Source organism: Silurus aristotelis (genome assembly GCF_946808225.1).
Source record: "Silurus aristotelis genome assembly, chromosome: 5".
Taxonomy (NCBI): Eukaryota; Metazoa; Chordata; class Actinopteri; order Siluriformes; family Siluridae; genus Silurus; species Silurus aristotelis.
Window position 1 is genome coordinate 23,427,434 of NC_139578.1, and position 21,890 is coordinate 23,449,323.

The 21,890-nt window shown below is 39.5% G+C and overlaps 1 protein-coding gene across 3 annotated transcripts in view; it reads left to right on the forward strand.

Annotated features, from left to right (window-relative positions):
- The first annotated feature begins 424 nt into the window (after window positions 1-424).
- Window positions 425-21,890, forward strand: part of htr2cl1 (5-hydroxytryptamine (serotonin) receptor 2C, G protein-coupled-like 1) — a 142,117-nt gene continuing 120,651 nt past the window's right edge. For 2 of the 3 annotated variants that reach the window (XM_083541501.1, XM_083541499.1), the window contains exon 1: window positions 425-1,067. The gene's annotated coding sequence lies outside the window, so the exon portion shown is untranslated. The remainder of the gene's footprint in view (window positions 1,068-21,890) is intronic. The other variant, XM_083541500.1, reaches the window with a different exon arrangement.

The following is a 21,890-nucleotide window of genomic DNA, read 5'->3' on the forward strand; positions in this document are numbered from 1 at the left end:
TAATAAAAAAGATGGTGAATAAAATAAAAGTCCATGTCAGAATACATGTCAGAGATGTGATAAAGGTGAGCTTTTCGGATTTGACTTCCCTATCAAAAAATCATGACAGAAAATAAAGAGAATGGTTTAGAAATGATCGATATTTGCTCGTTGTTTGTAGAAGAGCTCATATGGAGCTAAGCTTTTCTCTGGTTAATGTTTAAATCCCAACATTAAAGCTGATGTTGTTCGACCTCGCCACATGCTGTGGATTTTGGTGAATTGATTCTACTGCAGTAATGTGCACTGGATTTAATGCTGTTATTATTATTATTATTGGGAAGTTGATTGAATAAAAACAAAGTAAGGTCATTCCTTTCAAACAGCACGTGCCAAACCTCGACACCTCCACACGTGCTGTTGAGAAAAAAATAAATGCCATGATAGTCTAAAAGGTTGTAATGATTAACAGCAGGAAACAGCCTCGTATATCTTCTTTTATTTATTTATTTTTGCTCTTGCTGCTATACAGAGAGTCGCCTCATAACCATCAGCACCACAAACACCACCAACATTTCCTCCTTCCTCAACAGCCTCGTGCGCACCGCATCTGGCCGCGCGCCACCAAACCACTGGAACGGGTTATAGTGCACGCGCTGCGTTCCGGGAGAGGAGAAAAAAAAGAAGCAAGCGAGAAAGACAGAAAGGAGCGAATGCACGTGCGCGCGCGCTCTCTCCTGTGTGCGCTTTCAACCCTCATTGACGTCGCTGTCCGGGGGCGCGCGCGCTTCGCTCCTGCTTCACTTCGCTCTCCGGTTGCAGGAGTCCGGTGCGCGGAGAGAGTATGTGTGTGTGTGTTCTGTTAGCGTCCCGCCACCACCTGTGAAGGAATCCGTTAAGAAAAGAAAAGAAAAGGAAAGGAAAGAAAGAAAGAAAGAAAGAAAGAAAGAAAGAAAGAAAGAAAGAAAGAAAGAAAGAAAGAAAGAAAGAAAGAAAGAAAGAAAGAAAGAAAGAAAGACCCGGACCGACTTGGACATGCAACCTGGCGAGAAAGTGGACATTGAGACAAAGCAAGGACATGTGCATGGGTGAGTTTTTATTTTATTTAAAACACCATTAAACATCCGATCCGACACACACACACACACACACACACACACACACGCGCACAGACACCGCAGCTGCTGTACTGTAGTTCTGCAGGTAGTTAGTTTCATTTGCAGACCTCATCTATCTATCTATCTATCTATCTATCTATCTATCTATCTATCTATCTATCTATCTATCTATCTATCTATCTATCTATCTATCTATCTATCTATCTATCTATCTATCTATCTATCCATCCATCCATCCATCCATCCATCCATCCATCCATCCATCCATCCATCCATCCATCCATCCATCTATCTATCTATCTATCTATCTATCTATCTATCTATCTATCTATCTATCTATCTATCCATCCATCCATCCATCCATCCATCCATCCATCCATCCATCCACTTTAGAACACAACTCTCCGGTCAATGTGTAAGCTAATCTTCTTCTTATTATTATTATCATCATAATTATTACTATTATTCTTATTATTATTCTTATATTATTATCTTAACTCGTACAACAATTTAATTTATACCCGGTTGTCGGTATGTGTGTGTGTGTGTGTGTGTGTGTGTGTGTGTGTGTGTGTGTGTGTGTGTGAGTGTGTGTAGTCCGCGCGCTTCACGAGAAGAGAGTGATACACCCCAAAACAGGACCGGCTGCTTGTTGAATCCGCCGGTGTGTTAAAACACCCGAAACCACTTTATTACACCAAACCGGGACACACCGGGAGCGCGAGCGCCTCAAGCCGTTTACTTTCCACACGTGCGCCTAATCACGCAACGATCTTTTAAAGGAAGTCGGTTGTTTTATTGCGTGTGCGTCTCTGTGTGCGCGCGCGTGGGCGATAGTTCTGTGCGCGAGACTACAATCCTACTTTAAGTAAAGGCATGTCCTGGCTGCTGACTTAGTCTTTAAATTGTGTCAGTCCTCCTAGAAAAAAAATTAAAACAATAAATAAAAATAAAGAAGAGGCATAAAGCCTGGGACCTGATTAAAGATTTGGTGCGTCTTCTCCATGCAGTGATTCATCACACACACACACACACACACACACACACACACACACACACACACACACACACACACACACACACACACACACACACACACTAAATCATCAGCAGCGACAGGATGTTCAGGTCAACATGTTCCCCTGCATTAAAAAAAAAGGATTATAATGATTTGCTATTAGACTACATCCCTTTTCTGTATCACTATTGTTATAACTGTGCAGATATAGGATCGCTGTTGTGCTGTAATATAAGATATTCAAAGCCACTGAAGCCCAACTGAAGCCTGAATGGAGCCTCTGGCACTTGGTGCATTTAACCACTATGGCTTGGTGCAGGCATGTCCACTTGTTATTGCTGGTGGTGCCAGGAGTAATGGGAGTCAAGATCACCTGATTAAACACCCTTTCATCTGCTCCATTTAATGAAGTGGAATTGTTTTTAAGTTGCAACTTCAGTGCCAAAAGCCTAGCAGGATTAATGTGAGTATGCGATGACATTTTGCCAGCGGTCATTCGTTCTTCTTGACTGGAGTGGGCTGTGTGAGATATTTCACCTACCTGAGACGGAGAGAGAAAAAGACTGTGTGTGAGAGAGAGAGAGAGAGAGAGAGAGAGAGAGAGAGAAGAGCAGAAGGATAATGGAAAAGATTTCTTGGGATGGTAACAGGAATCTAGGGAGAAATAGCTAAACATGTAGGTGGTCCAAATGATGCATGATGCAAATAAGCAGGTGATGTTATACAGTATGCGATCACATGCTTTGCTTTTTTTTCTTCCACAAGAAAGATGTATCCAGGATTAACCCGTTTTCTCTGCTGGTTCTTATTGAGTCACATTGTTGATCTCTGTACCATGCTGTTTAAATACTTTTTCCTGGCAAAAAAAACCAAAACACTAAAAATAAAAAAAGATACTGTAACAGAATAAAATATTATCCTGTTTTATCACAGGGATACGCTTGCGTGTGCTGGATTTTGTGTATTGGAATGTATTATACTTGTATCAGGTAATTAAGGCTCGAAGGTCACACAAAATCCCTCTCTGATATGTGTTTTCAGTGTTTAGGTGTATCCACACACTTTAGTGCATACGTACATGAACACCGAATGCCCAGCCTACTGTAGCTTCGATGCGCTCTGTACAGGACGTGATTATGTGACTCGAGCTCGAGATTTTTTTCAAATACAGTTTTAGTTTTAGTCCACGTACCAAAGGTGGAGTCAGTAGAAGCGTTTTCATAGGTAGAAATTTTCCTTCTACTTGTATATACTACAACTCTGTGGCAACAAACAGTTGATTTAGATCACCAACATCCAGCCAATCAGAAAAATCTCTGCTCTGTGCCCTGTCCCAGGCGGTGTAGGGAGGTAAAATAAAAAACAAATGATGTGAGCCTCAACCACCCAGTTCAACACAATAAATACTGCAGGCATCTCGACTTGCCTGTCAATCATCGCGACCAGAAGACTTTTCTCTTTCACTGGAATTCAAGCGTTCTAACTCTAAACACGTTTTTACAGGGTGTGGCTTTGGAGACGACACTAAGCAGTTTGTATTAGGAGGTTAAGTTCTAAATTCATGGAAAATTTAATTGCTACCTTTAAACGAAAGCTGGTGGTGAAATAGAGAGCAGCTGCAATTCCTAGTGCTCTCTCTGTATTCCCTTGTGTTTCACCTGGGTCTCTCTGGTTTGCTCTCACTGTCTGAAAACATGCTTGTAGGAGACTGGTATTCTGTCAAGTCATGTCATGTCAAATGGATCAAGGGTATATTCCTGCCTCAGGTCTAATATTCCCAGCGTAGTCTTCAGATTCCCAGTGGTTCTGACTATTTTCTGAGAAAGATAAATGAATGACCTACTCAGTCACTGAGTCATGTTTCACTTCTGGTGCTTTTCCTTACACATCATCCTGCTGTTTTAATGTTTTCATGCTGTTCGGCTCTATTCAGACACGTTGACTGGGTACCAGAGATCTTGACTCTCAGCTAGGGCTCTCATTAATATTAATGTGCAGCTTATTAGAGCTTAGAGCTTGTCAGTGGCTCAGGGGTGAGCCTGCTCACCGATCTCTCAAGACTGATTTGGCTTGTCACTGCATGAGGAAGGAGGCCTCAGAAATACCTTCCTTGAAGTTGTCACTGCTTGTTCAGTCTTATAACCCTCGTGTTGGTCTGAGTGCTGGCGATACGACCAGATAAAGCATGGTTCATGGTTGTAATGGTTCGTTTATTGGTATTGTTGTATTATTGCGGATTGTTTGATATGAAACACACTTCCAAAATTGGCTATTTAGTGCCTGATCGATTTAAGATAGCGCTTCGGGACTTGCAGAATTTGTACTCGGATTAATCGATACACACTACTGGAATTGCATACGGAATGAGTCTGCAGTTAAAATAAGCATGTCGATAATGCTCTAATGATCAGGCTTGTTTAAATCGTCAGCTTGATTTTCGTCTAACAACCCCCTCAACTTCGTAGTTAAGAATGACAGATTCTTGTACGCCCTAAACGTCTCAATAAAGCCACAGCTCTTGTTCAGGCGCACCAGCACAAATATTTATGCATGCATCGCCTCTGAATGTGTAAGTAAATATTTGCTTTGCATGCACCAGGGAGCGCTTTCTCGTTCGCTCCCATCAGTATCTGTCTGGTTGTGTGGCTGCGACCTGGCAGCTCCTCCCTTTAACATAGCTGCAGAGGCAAGCTGCAGAAAAAAGCCAACCTGTCATGGTGGCCCGTCTCCAGGGAGCCAATCTGCACTCTCTGTCTCTCTCGAGCACTCAGGAGAAGTCTTTTTGGTCTTCAACTCCCAACCTGCAGGTGCAAGAACACAGGGACAATCCTGTATGCCTGATCGCCACCCACGTCAATACTGCCTCAGTTTAACTCATGACAGCTAGCTTGGGCCAGGACAAATATTTAAACTGTGCCACAAATTGCTCAGCAAAAATGACAGGAAGCATGTCTGTGTCCATGTTAGAGATTACCTGTGTTAGGCTTTGCAGGTGTGTGTGTAAAATCTGCAGCCATTACGTTTGAAACGTGCTGAGATTATCCAAACCCCTGGGGTAGTGTTTGCAGATTAGCATAAGGGATTTAGTCCATTAGGAAATAAAAAAAAAACAGCGTGTGCTAACTATCGTGCAGTGCTTAATTGTTGTTTAAGCCGACGGTTCCCTGCATTGCTGGCCTCCATCTCTCTTCTCACTTTGCCTTTATCTGTTTCATTCACATGCATTTTTACTGCATTTCTCCTCTAATTCATTGGCCATTAAACTTCCATAAACAACAAGCTGGTGTTTTAGTTCTTGCTTTCCACTTGTGCTCTAGGAGAATGTAAACAGCAACAAAACACATCGATTATTATACTGATTTTTATAGCTTATAGAAAAGTGTAATAAAACAGCAGTTGGTATTGCCTTTTTATATGGTTAGTGCATGAGTTACTGTTTATTTGGTCTACCTCTAAAACCCTGAACATTCCAGCTACATGCTTTGCAGTGTTCCATAAAAAAAATTTCCACACTGCAGCCTGGAAATACACTACACGGAATCACAGGTCATGACTCACGCTTGCTTTCTGTCTATCCATCATACGTGGTGTTCCGACTGGGAAACTGGGAAAAGAGTGGCGACCTTGAGCTGACTATATAAATACATTACATGCTCGTGTTTCAGTAATCGGTTCATCACCTGTCAAACATATGTGCAGTCTGAACTCGTGATAAGCTGTTATGCGGTATAAGAGAGGTATGAGTTGTGATGGGATGTGCTGGTATAGGAGTTACTGTTATCACCTGAAACTTGATAAATTCCCAGTAACCTCCAATTCCATGTTTAAGCCACAGCAAAAAATAAATTTTTAGATACATTTTATAAATGATGACACAACATACACCAGCCTTTCACCAGCCTCACTTTTTTTGTCTGACGCTCTGAAATTACAACTCATCACATATGTGAGATGCTACACGGCACAAAGTCCTCTGTCATAAAGATTTTCTCTAAAGAACACTTAAAGGGACAGCTTTACTTTTAAGTGCAAACATTACAGAAAATGTCTGCAGTTGAATAACACTATTTGTAACATTTTTAATGTTAGGCTTAATATAAATAATAGGCAAAAATTCATGTCCTTTTAAACGCATAGTATCTCTAGAAATGTTTATGTATTAGAAAAGCAGATTAGTTATTTTCTGACCAATCCCCAAAGTCCTTATTCTCAACTCTATGTAACTCAAATTCCTTTGAAGTACTTCTTCATCTTCTTCTTCTTCTACTTCTTCTTCTTCTTTCAGCTGCTTCAATTAGTGGATCATTCGTCTCCATATCACTCTGTCCTTTACATCTGCCTCTTTCGAATGAACTACCTGCTGTCTTCCCTCACCAAATCCATCCATCCTGTGTGTTTACTGGCCCATTTCACTCAAAACAGTTCATATTTCACCTAGTGGTGGAAATAGGAAGTACAACAAATGCTACGACAATAGAGATCAGTCTATTTAATAGGAAAGACAATTACTCTCATCCCCCTCCTTTCACAGCCGGGTTTGGTACTGTCCAACGATGGATGGATTTTTAAATTGAAACGGGCTCGAAAATGTGTGACTATTAACAAACATGCTGTATTGAGTTACACATAGTAACACAAACGTATATCTTAAACCACTCAAAACAAGCTGCTACATTCTACACTGGATAGTGTAAATGCTTAAATGTTAACTGCCTATTACGGGGTAAAGCTGAAAATTCATTAGCTTGTAGACTGAAGCATAAAAGTATTGAACAATCTGATTGCAGATTTTATCAATACACCAAGGTGTTGTGCTGGTGGGATTTTCTTGGCTTACTATGTGTGACAAGGGATTAAAATGTAGTAAAACATATTTAGAAATTTGACTCAAGAGGTGGATGATGATGATGATGTGTGCATGTGTGTATTTGTCATATTCCTAATTTATAGTTTGATTAATTTATGAAAAGCATTAGATTTGGGTCATCGAAGAACATCCTAGAGATTCTTTCAGTTGACTGAACAGGAGCAGGTCGATTAAATGCTGTTTAATTGAAAAATTTAGTCCAAGTGCATAACCTGCTCTGAGGTGTTTTCCTGTGATTGATGAAACATTATTGGTGGGGTCAAACTGTAAAGCATGTGGCTGTGATTACATTTTCAAAAGCGCATTTCAAGCATGTACCCGGCTGTGTATTTCAGCCATGGTTGAATTCTTTGCTTCATTCTCATACAGAGCACTATTTCATGTCACACTCATTTAGTGGTGTTGTCCAAAGACATACAGAATCATTTACCTATAGTGCACTGTAAATCAGGAACACTGAGTAATGATTTCTTTGAGTTAGACTGACCTGATGCTAGACTGACTGCAAAATCTTTATTAATCATCCTTAAGTTATTTGGTCCAGGTATTTCATTTGATATACCAAGTGATTAATCCTGTAGCCGATTAAAAGTAAAAAATAAAACTGCCAAAAATAATGAAAAATGTGTTTTAGCCACTACTGACTTCTGGTACTTCCCGTGGGCTCACCACCTGCAGGAGGGACCGTAAGGGACGGTGCTGTGAGGATTGGGCAGCTGCTTAGACTGCTGCCCCCGCGACCCGAATTACGGATAAGCGGGAGAAAATGAATGAATGAATGACTTCTGATAATAATATCTTTTGATATTTCAAGTTATACTACTTTACAAAATGTACATTCTGCTTATGTACATAAATTTAGTTTTCCTTTTTTTATTATAAATTACATTTTTGTTTTAATCATTTGGTTGATGTTTTTTGCAAATATTATTTTAATGTTATAACATTTCTATTTTTAGATTCTATTTTTAGGTTTGTGTATCTTCTGGTCATTCAATTTTCATCTAGAAAGAAAATTTGAAAATTGACAAAGGACCGTTATTTTTTAATTTTCTTCTAATACTCCAGAAACAAACTACAGAAAAACAAGTAATTTTCCCTTTCCGTCGTAGATGCACAAAAAAGATAATCAAAGGGAAATTGAAACAGAAAAAGGCTTGTTTTTTTTTTTTTTATATATCTAACTGCAGAACTACAAAAGCAATACTTCACAGTAGTTTCAGATCAGCAGTGGGCGGAGATTATACAGTCTATAGAGGTACTTGTACTACCTAGTAGGCCCCTAATAATTTTCTTTGATTAGGTATGGGCTATTTTATATATAGATCTGTATTGTATATATATCTACACTATTTATTTAAAATAATAGTTATTCAAGTAATGTAAAATAATGAAATGTAAAATAAATAATATATTTCTCGTTTATATTTTTTTGCCTTTTTTTTTTATGTAGACTTTTGTTAATTTGGTTTTGTAATGCTTTTCAACAACCCAAATATAAAATTAACTGATCAATCATCAGCGCATAAAGACTTCATCGAACATTCCTGCCCTAAGAAGTCCATATGTATCAGTACATGCTTTTTAAAAGAAAGAAGAGAGTGGCTGTAAATGGGAGTCTGACACACGTCCTCTTACAATGTTATGCTGTGCACAAAATATTCAGACACTTTTTGTAGAACAACCCTGAACTCCTGCCCCATCTTGCCCTATCCTGTCCTGTATCATTTTGCACTGCGATCTCTGAATATTTTCCTCTAGTTTGTGTCAAATTATTTATTGTTTGTGCAAATGGTTTCAGAGTGGATAATTCTTTCTAAAAAAAAACTTGCCAAAGATATGTATTTTTACTTCCAGGTTAAAATTGGTAGATTGGAAATATTGTGCAATTTAGGGCATATTTGGTATTGTGGGATTTTGATTACACTTTGTGTTTACTTCAGGTTATACTGTGCGTCCATGTATGTGATAAATACAATTTAAAAACACTGATAAAGAGAAACAATCAGTTTCAGTGTTTTTTCATTCTTGTTTTTAATTTTTTTTTTAAACTATGAACAAGGAAAACATGGTATTTAACATGTTTTTGTTTACTACATAATTCTATACATGTTCTTTCATAGTTTGGATGTCTTCATTATTTATGTACAATGTTAAAAATAATAAAAATAGTTAAAATCTGAAGAAGAAGGTGTGTCCGAACTTTTGAGGAGGTTCTATTTATTTGTTTGTTTCATTGTTTATCTGTTTTTACCAGAATGACACAACAATTGGCTAAACTTTGACTTTGATTTAGCTGCCTGCCTATTAGAACAGTGTTGGATTAGGCAGTTTCTTTTCAGGAACTCGGTACACACAGCCGATGTGTTGTTTGCTTAGCTTAGGAGCATGCTTAGTCGGCTCTCGAGAGAGTCAACTGTTAGCATTTTTAGCCGTGCGGCTATGCGCTCCGGTAGAGCGCTCTCCCTCGCGGCTCAGGTCCCGCTCTTGCTGAGGCGAAGTGGCGCCGAAGGCATGGAAATGGACGAGTCCTCTACAGCCTCTCCTGCTGGGCCAAGCTCCTGTTCCCCGGGGAAAGCACTCACTTCGACGGTTCCTTATTCCGGCACATGTAACGCGGAGCTCCGTATTTCATTGTTCCGAAGAAGGATAACGGATTGTGGCCGATCCTAGATCTACGCTCCTTGAACCTCTCACTCATGAGGCTCAGGTTCAGGATGCTTACCCTCAAGGAGGTTGTGTCTCAGGTCAAGTCCAAGGAATGGTTTGTCATGATAAATCTAAGAGGCGCCTATTTCCACATAGCCATTCTTCCGGCTCACAGGAGGTTCCTGAGGTTTGCTTTTGGGGGCAAAGCTTACCAATATCGGCCCTCCCCTTTGGGCAAGCACTCTCACCCCGCACCTTTACAAAGTGCATCAATGCGACTTTAGCCCCGCTACGGCTTCAGGGCATCCGCATTCTGAAATATATTGACAATCAGAGCTTCAGGCGGTCTGGCATCGAGATGTCGTTCTCGTCTGCATAAAGGAGCTGGGGTTAAGACTGAATGCAGAGAAGAGTGTGCTTTCTCCATTGCAGAGAACCACCTTTTTCGGCGTAGTGTGGGACTCAACCGTGTTGCAGGTACAATTGTCTCTCGCCCGGATCGAAGCCATCCTCACAGTAGTCGGGAGAGTAAGAGAAGGCCAACCTCTCACTGGGAAGCAGTTCCAGAGGCTGCTGGGTCTCATGGTGGCAGTGTCCAAAGTGATTCCACTTGGCCTCCTCCATATGAGACCCCTCCAGTGGTGGCTCAGAGACAGGGGGTTCTCCTGAGGGGCCACCCACTCTGTACTATCAATGTCTTGAGGCTAGCTCTTTGAACCTTAGATATATGGAGGGAACACACGTTCCTGTCCCAGGGCCCCGTCTTGGGAGCTCCTGCTGTCTTGTAACGCTAACGTTGGTGGTCTCGTTCATCAACTACCAGGGGGTCTCTGATCTCTGATATTACAGAGCCCAGGTGGATCGGTTTGCGACTCGGGAGACTTTGCACTGTCCCCGCTGGACGCCATGCTGCAGATGTTGCAGAGGCTACTTCTGTACGCCTTCTTTCCTATCGTGCTGCTCCCGGGAGTTCTGGAGATAATTCACCAGAAAGGAGTACGTCTTCTTCTGGTGGCACCTCGTTGGACAGGCAGAATGTGGTTTACGGACCTGCTGTCCCTCCTCGAGGGACCTCCTTGGGAAATTCCTTCCAGGAGGGGAAACCCTATTTCACCCCTGCCCAGAGTTATGGAAGCTATGGCTGTGGCCCCTGAGGGGGCAGTTTCTAGCAGCTGGTCTCTCTACTGAGGTAGTTGAGACCATCCTCCATTCCAGATCTCCCTCCATGAGGAGGTCGTGGGCTGCTAGATGGCAGCTGTTTACCACGTGGTGTGAGCACCACCAGTTAGACCCAGTCAACTGCCCGGTTGGTTCAGTTCTGGAGTTCTTGCAGGAACAGTTTGCCACAAGGTTGGCCCTGTCCTCCCAAAAGGTTTACGTGTCCGCTATTGTGGCATATTGTACCTCGGTCGCTGGGGAAACACCCTCTTGTGACACGTTTTCTACGCGGCACCCAGAGGCTGAGTCCCGGGATATGGCCCAGAGTGCCTGTGTGGGATTTGGCTTGTTTGGTTGTTTCGGCGGCTCTATCTGAACCCCCCCTCGAGCCTTTTGCCGAGTTGATGCCTGGGTACCTGTTGGTAAGGACTGCCTTTCTTTTGTCGATATCCTCCCTTAAGAGGGTCGGGGACCTACAGGCTCTGTCTGTGGCCCCGTCTCTCCTGGATTTTACCCCTGGCATGGCCAGTGCCTTTCTCTACCCTAAACCTGGGTATGTGCCAGACCTGTCGTTTTGCAGGCATTCTGCCCTCCTCCTTTTTTAGCCCCAGACCAGGAAAAGCTAAATTGACTGTGTCCAGTGCAAGCACTGGATACATATCTCCACAGGAAGAGTCTGTGGAGAACAACCTGGAGTATGGAGGCCTCTGACGCCTGGTCCACGGGGGTTCCCCTACAGGACATATGCATCACTGCGGGCTGGTCCACCCCTTTATTGGTCGGATTCCCTCAGGGAACTAGGGTTCAGCTGGCTAAGTCTAACACTCTAACAAGTATAAAGCTTTTCCTCTGGTGTAACTAGTGTGGTTTCTTCTGTAATCAGATGCAGAGACTGTCATAATGTCTACAAAAGAGAAAAGCACTAATATATAAACCCACAGGGGATAAAATGTTACAGACATTTATCCCCTTTAAAAAGGCCAATAAAAAGACATTTAGCCAGCAGAACAGACCTGACTAAATGAATAAGCAATTTTTTCTTTAATAACGAGAAATTAGCCGAGGATAAGGAATAACCAGCAATCATAGACGAGGATGGGGCTTATGTTTAAATACTAGGTTACTTTTACCGAAGGTAAAGAGACAGAGTCTGATGTAAATAATGCCAAGAATAAAGTGAGTAAATTTTTCCCAGTGTAAAGGTCTTGAGAAATTACAAGTAATGTATTTCTATTGGTAGATCGAGTTGTAAAGTAGATGTAGGTGGGGTGACTTTCAGTGGAATTTGTAAATATTTTGTTCACATTTGGTCATTAGGTTTAAAAATACTTTCTGATGTATATGCAGAAAAGAAACATCCAGCATTACAGTTCAGGTAAATCTGGACTGAACTTTCAGAACTTTCTGGAACACAAATACAGTATAAATATGATTACTGTATGACTCCTTCACAATAATATGAAATCATTATAAACCCTCAGTAAAAGATCCTTAAAGGATGCTGCTGCCTTGCAACTGTATTGTGTGACTTTAAAAGGCATGTATAGAGATTCGAAGGAGCCGATTTTGTGTTATTGAATTAAGTTGCTGTTATTGACCGCTAGAGTGCTTGTGTCAAAAAAGACCTGCCAGCCCTGGACACCGGAGCAGCCAGAAATGCAAGTTGAATTCAATTTTCAATCCAATTAAATTTGTATCGCGCTTTTAACAGTTGTTATTGTCACAAAGCAGGTCTACAGAAACTAGATTTAGATCCCTAATGAAAGCAGGGGGAAAGAAGGGCAAGTAAAACTCATCTGAAAAGACATGAGAAAGAAACCTAGAGAGCAAACAGATTAAAAATAGACTGCATCCACTTCTGGGTAAGCATTATATTATAAATCATTGCAGTATGTAATTAGAAGAGTGTCGGATGTTCTAAGATGGACTCAGGGACTCAAATGGGAATCACAATCCTGGGATGAGCACAGGATGGACTTTATGATGACAGTAGCAGTATATTCTCCAGTATGAAAGCACAGTGTCCAGTTTTTTATACCAGTAGCTTTGATCATTGTGCATTTTCCTAACTTTAAGTTACATATTCAATAATTATATTTTGCTCTGAAAAACAACAGTCTATATAGTGGGGCAATTTTCAAATTGTGTTTGCAAGAGGTGGTAGTGAATAAGCATTCCTGTCGGGGTAAATATGTGTAAAGTGTGTTTGTATTTGCTGAGAGTTGGTAATGTTGACAGTAAGGCAGCTCCGATACATCCAGAGCTCTTGGGCTGCGACATGAAAAACATTATTTTTTTTAAAGGCCCCCTAGTGACAGAGGCCGACAGCATGTTTTAAATAACTCTACTCCACTGTGGGATTTTCCTAGCACATGCTGATGCAGAGAGATGTAAGATACGGGAACATGCATTATCACCCCAATGACTTGCATTGCTATTACCTGCCTTTCTTTCCTCTTTTCTCTCCTTCTCAGTATCGACCCTCCTGTAAATCCCAATCCTTCCCTTTTGATCTTTCACTCTCTTTCCATCGCTGTTTAAAATCTCTCTCAGTCTCTCCTTCCCTCGTTTTCTCTCTCTCTCTTTCTCTCATTGTGTGTCCCTTACAATACAGGAGGCATTGTGGTGTCAGGTCTGTGCCGTTTTCCCCGCCGGGCGATCTCAGCGGGAGCCGAGCCGAGTGATGCCTTACAGCTACTAAACGCTCGTGCTGACATCACTAACAGCCTGGCCTGGAACTAAGTGGCCTGAATTATGTGCTTTGGCACCGTGAAATGTGACACTGAGGAGCAAACATTGCAGATAGCTGAAATTAGCATTGTCAAGTGCAGTATTGTGTTTTTTCTTCAGGGCTCGTGAATGAGACATAAGGAAGAGAGTCCAGACCAATCACAATTAAGAGAGAGAATAAAGTGAAAAAGAAAGAGAGAGGGGGAATGAAAGGCTCTGAAAAGATGGAGAAATCATAGAAAAGGTCTTGCTTTTTATTTCTTTCCATCTGTTTTGTAAGTCAGCATAATGATTGCCATCTTTTCCAGTTGGACACCTTTTCTTTCCAGGCAGAAGCAGTTCATGCTCTCCCTGTCATGCACTCGAAAAACCTTAATCCTCCAGTTTCACTCTTGACATAATTTGAATAATATTGTCCTTTTTCCTTTGCTCTGGGTCAACACGAATGGGGCCACTTCTTTTTCATTTTCATGTTCCTGTTGTGACAGCAAGAGAGTCGCTCTGAAGCGCTGTACATATTCAGGGGTTTAATTGCAGACTTGATAAGATTGTTAGAAGTGGCATATAATTATGCATTTCAGTGTGCGGTACTCTGGGTAAACCTGTCAGATGTTGCTGTGGCTGTGACATTTTATTGGCCAAATTTAGGTTTGTCTGCTTATAACGTTCTTTATCACACCAACCATACACGATACACTTTTTATGCAAATATATATATTTCATTAAACCAAAAACCTCATCCTAGAACTTTTCTGTTAAAAATATATGGTAGTAGTGGTTATTGTGATACAATTAAATAGTTGTGTTATATTTTGTGGTGAAAGACTGTGTTTATTTAAAGTAATAGACAATTAAAAATGAGCATTGCAGTTAATTTGGGGGGTCATATTTTTTGCTGTAAAATGATCAGCCAATCCTTTTTTGCTTTTATAGGATTATAGTTCAATATGTGTTATTGTTGCACATTTAACATCTGATTTTCATGCATTTTCTGCTAAACCGCTGGCAGATGGGGTTGTGGCTGTCAAAAATAAAATGCTTTATTGCTGTACCTTATACATCTTTTTCTATAACTTTAGCCACTTCACCCTGAAATACTGCCATTTGCAAAATGTGTAAAAGTATTTGAATAGACAGCAATTAAAAACAAACAATTTGCAACAGATGGGCTGGTTTGAGTATGATTTCCTGGTGATCCCCTGAGATTTCTACACAACGGGCTCTAAAGTTTAGTCAGAATGGTTCAATAAAGAAAAAATTTAACAGCCTTGGTCCTGTCTTGTGTAAATAATCCAGGCTGGTGGAGGTGGTATAGTGGTGTGGGGAATGTTTTCTTGGCACACTTTGAGCCTGTTAATACTAATCAGCCATCATTTGGATGGTACAGTCTTTTTAAAATTGTTGCTGTACATGAGCATATTCTAGTCCCTACATCTAGCAGGATAATCACCATGTCACAAAACAAACTAATTTCATGAACTTTACAATGAACTTAGTGTCCTATTCACCATATTTCACCCAAATAGAACACCTTTGGGATGTTTTATAATGGTAGATCTACAGGTGAAATTGCACCTGAAAGACTGATTATTCGCCAGTCCTTGTTTTTGCTTTCTTTTTGACCTTTTCTTTTTTAATACTGTTAAAAAATGTGGATATTCAACATGAAGTTCAACATGTGGAATCCATGGTATGAAGAACTGGGGGTGTTATGAGAGCAATACTTTATTATGGTATTATATGTATTTTACAAATCTTTCTTTTTGTACAAATGATTAGTGGTACAGTAAATAGTTCACTGATTTACAAGTAAAACCTGTTAATATAACAATATTTTAGAGGTTTTCAATAAGGCAATATGTAGATTGTCATATTTTTACAGTAAAGAGTAAATAACAGTTAAGATCAAGATTGGATTGCATTACTAATTCTGCTACAGATTTGAAAGTTCTGGAAACCTTTTTTCCCTATTTATTTCACAATGTTCTTAAAATGACACAAAGGTTTTTTGTGTGTGGAAAGTTACCTATCTTTGTGCAAAGGTCACATTAGACACAGTAAGGAGCATGTTTAACAAGTGCAGTGGTGAATACAGTCAGCCTAAAGATGTCTAAAACCTTGCTAAGTAAGTGTGATTTTCACACTCAGTGAATGTCACACTTTGATCAAATTGCATAGCTGCACGTCATAATGAAATGGACGTAAGCCAAAACAGTTCAGTTTGTAGTCAGATACGGCTGTCAAAATGTCAGTGTTGCTCAGGTTCTGTAGTCAGAATTATGTCCTTAAATTCAGTTTTCTCCTGTCTTACTTTTGGGGGTAAACAGACTTCAAACTGCTCAAACATTTGCTTGTGATAGCTGCAAATGAGAATTTCTGTTCAGGTAAATCTGCAACATTGTTTAGTAGACAATGTTAAAAGTTTACCATTAGAAGAGTTTTCTCGGGTCACCACACATACAGTGCTTAGTAAGTACTTTTGTATATAATCCAAACTCATATCTTTATACAATAATATGAAAGTTTTATTTTAGATTTTTTTAGACATGGATATTTTTGACTTCGCCTGTGTGTTTTTTTGTGTGTTTGTCTGGAGAAGGAGTTCTCAGTTGAATTAAGAGGGCCCGGAATTGTGCTTTATTACTCAAAAATATATTCAATTGCTGAAAGTTGTTAAAGTTGAAGTTGTATTTGAAGCCCTCCTTGTTGAGTAATTATAGACATTAAACATTAATAATAAAAAAATCATACTTTAGATTTCTAACACTAAACATGAACAACAGCAGCAAAAAGTGGCAGAGCTTTGAGGTCTGATTTATCTTTTATTTGCCATTCGGACAATCCAAATGCTTCGATTTGGAGAACAGAACAGAATTTTTGGCCAGCAGAACAAAATTTATAGGATTTTCTATTGTGCTCAATCAGAATGTTATCAGACAATACTGCTGAAGATCACTGTTCCAATAGGAAGCCAGTTGGAGCAAGCTACAGCATCTACCCTACTTCCCATGTGGTGTTTCTCTATCTAGCACACCAGATTGCACTATTTTGACATACTGTTTAATAAAGATATGATTTGGGATGTAGCTCTTGTGGATTTTCTGTTTATTTGTTTGTTTGTTTATTTATGTTTATCTATGTACTGTTTTTGGCCAGTCACTGCACTATTTCTAGATCCACCCACATGTCTGGGTCTGTACTTTTAGTACCCTGGTATCACTGAAAACAAACAAACAAACAAACAAACAAACAAACAAACAAACAAACAAACAAAAATCTTAGACTTGTCCACTATAAATACATAAAGAAGTGTGTGTGTGTGTGTGTGTGTGTGTGTGTGTGTGTGTGTGTGTGTGTGTGTGTGTGTGTGTGTGTGTGTGTGTGTGTGTGTGTGTGTGTGAAAATTTAAAACTTATCATTTGGATTATGGCTGTGTTGCACCTCATACTTTGCACCAAACTGCAGCTGTTATGATAGAAGGGCTCTTAAGCCCATTCCTTTTACATTTACATCCCAAGCCCATGCAAACATTTGAGTGTATTGCTGCTGCTTCCTTCTCCTGAACTTATTGTTATTCCAGTCTGTGTGTGTCTGAAATGAGATCTTGGCTTATCTGCCTGCTTTCCATCGACTCCACAGTTTGTGCTACTTCCCTAATATTTAGACGCCTAATTCTGTAAACAAATGTAGATTTGTGTGTGTGTGTGTGTGTGTGTGTGTGTGTGTGTGTGTGTGTGTGTGTGTGTGTGTGTGTGTGTGTGTGTGTGTGTGTGTGCTTGTGTGCATTCAGACTTGTGGAGTGGAACGTTGTAGATAAGTGTGAGAAAGGGTGTATCTGGAATACTGCAGCTACACAGATACACTCACACAAACAAACACCCCCACACACAATAGATGCTCATTTCAGCACACTGTCCCACTCACACTCATTCACATTCTGTCCTGTCTTTTCTCTCCTTGTTTGTCTCCTTTCTCTTACACCTATCTCTGCGGTTGCAGTCTCTCGTTACCTTATGCTTCCTTCATTCTGCTCTTTTCGTCTCTCTCTCTTCCTCTATCTCTCTCTCAATCTGCCTCTTTCTCTCTCTCTATTCTGTCTCTTACTGTCTGTCTATTCCCTGCAGAGGTTGCGTTGTGAGGGACTTAAGGTGAATAATTCAATGAGAAAAGAGAAATAGCCCCTGTCTCAATAGTGCACAGTGACTGGGTGCAGCTGATTTATAATGGAGTCACCTAAAGTCTAGAGCTTTAGCAGCATGACACTTCAGCGTCTTCTGTTAACTGAGCACTATGTCACAATGTGCACTATGTGAATATGGCATATTTTCAACATATCTTTAGTGTATTCATTGTTTTATTAAAAAGGGCTTTTTTCACTATTATACATACGTTAATTCAGTAAAGGTTGGTGCTGCAGTGTCACTGTTTCCACCGTCTCATTGTCTTATGTACACTTTATATAGTGTCCTAGTAAGTTTTGTTTAGTTCAGTGTTGTTTTTTTTTATTATTTTGGGTGTTTTATTATTATGGGATGTTTATGCATCCACCAAGATATGATAGAATGCACACACACAAACCAAGCACACTTTGTCCAAGTGCAAACAATTCACCATTTTCTTGTCAAGTTTCCTAACATTAATGCTAGATGCACATCAGCTCGAATTCCTCAGATATTGTGCACGAGATTGAGAAAGTCGGGGGAAAAAGGAGGGAAATATGAGCAGCTTGTTTGCTGCTTTGTGAGGCACTCTGGTCCCAGAATATTTGTGTCTTGGGAGGCACATCCAGTAGTCATACACCAGTCTAATATTCTGGTTTACAATGTGAGAAACGTAATGTAAAAAAAAAAAAGGACATGCTGTTATTCGCTAGTCAATTATTCTATTTTATGGAAATATACATTTTTAATAAGTGGCTGACTCTCATTTTCATAATTGTAGTGATGTAAGATAGATAGATAGTTTATATGTTTATATTTTTTCTTTTTCTTAATTTAGCACATTCCACACAAAGCGGGCATTTCAAGTTTTGACAAACTGTTGTTTTGGTTTTAGGACAGTGCTGTAAATGTGAATGATGTGTGGCCTGAAAACAGAATCATAAAGGAACTCCTGGTGGAAAATATCCTGATGTTTTTTTACTTTAATAGACTTTTTGTATCACATAGTTTGATGGTTCAGTGGCAGTTCTGTTTTGTGTGTGTGTGTGTGTGTGTGTGTGTGTGTGTGTGTGTGTGTGTGTGTGTGTGTGTGTGTTTGGCTGGGGGGGGTTCCTTTGGGTAGCTCTCTGTACAAGAAACATAAAAATATTTTCTGTCAGCATTGCAAAGTTGAACTCAAGCAGCGATTTTCACAAACCTTGACAGTGAAACGTAATTCACGCTTCCAGATTGTGTATATATCAGATCATTATTGTATTTTTTCAGCTCCTGGATGAAAATTTCTATTTGCTCTAGCACTAATTATACCTAGTCCTAGTCCAAAAGGAAACCATAGAGCAAAAAGCACCAGTTTAGGCCTTGATCAGATTTAATCTACTGTGAGTCTGGGAACGTACATTCATGCAGTAAATCTTCATGTCCCAGATGTTGGTGGAATGAGACCTGTAAGGATTAAACCTGTCAACATGATAAATGTGCCCCGACTTTCATGACTGAGGGAAAACGTTCTCTGCATAGCTAAGTCCTTAAGAATGTGTTTTACAAGAGTCGCTGGCTTCTTTATGTGGACTACTGAATGCTTAGAGGTGTTAAATACTGTTTATTTTGTATGGAATTAAATGAGTGGGCAAGATTCGGTCCAATGCTGAGTGGACCGAATCTTTCTCTCATATACATTCGCAAAAGTGATTATTATTTATTGTAAATTTAAATTAGTATTTTTTTGTAAATTAAGAAACAACTTATTGCTTTACATTTGATTGATTAATGGTAAAATTTTATATTTTCTGTTAATTATAATAAAGCAGCAAATGAACAACTGCTCTCTCACTAGGCTTTTTTTTCTCTCTTAAAATTAAGACTAAATAAATGAGAATAAAAGAATAAATAATGCAGCTTGTCATGTTTCCGAGAAACCACCAAGTGCATTCTGACAACTTTTTTTTGTGTTGGAAAACAAAGGTTTTGCACTGGGGGCTCCTTTGAAAAACTATATTAATAGACAGTGTTGTGCTCGTTACTAAAAAATAGTAACTGAATATATTCCAAGGATTTCTGAAATAAATAACAAAACAAGCTGAATAATATATTCACAATCAAAAACTAAAGTGGCTTCTGCTGTTGTGTTGAGCTCTTAAAAATTTTCCTTTCACAGCTGAAGTATGAAAACTATTAACAATGTAGAACAGAACACCGGGTTAGCTTCTAGCTACTAGCTTCTAGCATGGAGTTCCTGAAGGAGCTTCAACAGATTGGAGTTGCTGTTTATCGCAGTAGATACGAGCTTCGAACCAGAAAGACACAGCTTACATTTGACTTAAAAGTTTTTGTCTTTATGCTCAACTAAAGTGAAATAATGAGCATATTTCCACTTTGAGAAACTCGTCTTGCTCTCGCCTCGACTCGCCATTACTGCCGCACAGACCTGAATAAACAGAGACACGCCCACAGTGCGTCTTCTTCGTGTTTACAGTGGTTTATCCACCAATCCTACAATGCGTCTTCTTCGTGTATACAGTGGTTTATAAAAGTAAGGGGTAACGCACCATACGGTAACGGTAACGGAGTTACTTTATTTTTAAAAGTAAAAATAAAAAATAAAAATAAAATTTTTATAAAATTAGGCAATATGAATGATTACTTACTTAAGTTCTAATATACTATAGAACCGATAATGTATTGGACCAAGTTTATTAACACAAAATGTATTAGTTTACTATACAACTAAAACTACAGCTGCAGTTACAGAAGACAAATCAACACCATCTGACCTATCAGAATTAAAAATCCAACAATACCATTAATTATAAAATGAGTAGCTTGTGTTACTTGGATCTTGATGTAATTCCATCTTAGCCCTTTGAAGCCAGGTTAAATCTGCCCTAATAAGATCATGGGAATTGTTAATCCACCTGTCAGTTTACATCCATTCAGCTGCCAGCTTCCTTTTCTTCTTTTCTTTCAAGATCCAAATCTGACAGGTCTCATGCTAGAATCTCAGATCATTAGAAATATGGGCTCTTGTAATATTTAATATTAGCCTAAAGCTTTATAGAATCTGGGGATCCTAATTACGATACAGCTGTTTTCCAGGCTTAGATTTGCACATCATTGTAACATGAGATTGTGCTAATGATCAGAGTTTTCATTAAGTAAATCATGTGTTAGCGAGTTTGGATTCAAATAGCAGTAGCAGCAATCTTAGCAGTACACTATATAAGCAAAAATATTGGGACACATGCCATTCTTCCACAAACTGCTAGCACAAAGTTGGAGGTACACAATTGTACATAATTGGATGTCTCTGGATGCAGCAGCATTACATTTTCCCTTCAATTGAATTAGGAGACCCAAACCTGCTCCAGAATGACAATGCCCCTGCTCACAAAGCCAACTCCATGAAGATTTGGTATTACACGGGTTGAAGTGAAATATCTTGAGTGGCCTGCTATTGACCTTTATCATATTAAAAACCTTCGGAATTCTGACTGCACCCTAGGCCTCCTCACCCTACATCAGTACCTGACTTTACCAACACTTTTGTAGCTAACTGATCACAAATCTCCACAAGCAAACTCCCAGAATAGTGGAGGGTATTATATCAACACATGGGCACTTAATATGGAATAGGATGTTCAAACACGTAGGAATCATATGGTCAGTAATTAGTTTTGATATACAGGAAACTAGTGGTGGAATATATGAATGAACAATGAATGATCAAAAATGTCAAATTTCAAACTCTCAGTTCGCTGACTGATCAATTAGTTCTATCCTGCAAAAAAGGTCATTGAACAATTGGAATTGTTATTGGCTTCCATAAGTATGTATTGCCATTGAATCTTTCCACATTTGTAATGTTAGAACTGAAACAGATTATACTGTCATTTCACCACTTGATTTCCCTCAAAAGGTTAAGAAGTTATTCATTAGTATGCCTTCATTCGAGTATTCACTTGGTAGAGCAGCCCTTAGCTACAGTACCTGCTGCAAGTCTTCTGTGATGTGTATAGTATTAGCTTTCCATATCTGCATTGTTATACAGTATTTCTGCCCACTGCTTTCCTATTTGTAGCAACTAAATATTCCAGGTGGAGTAAGTATTTCTGGAAGGCACTGTACATTGATTTTGCTATTGATTTGTAAAGTGACACTGAGTCATAGACATATGTTTTTTTTTTCTATGGTCGTACCAAGTGTGAAATACTTGT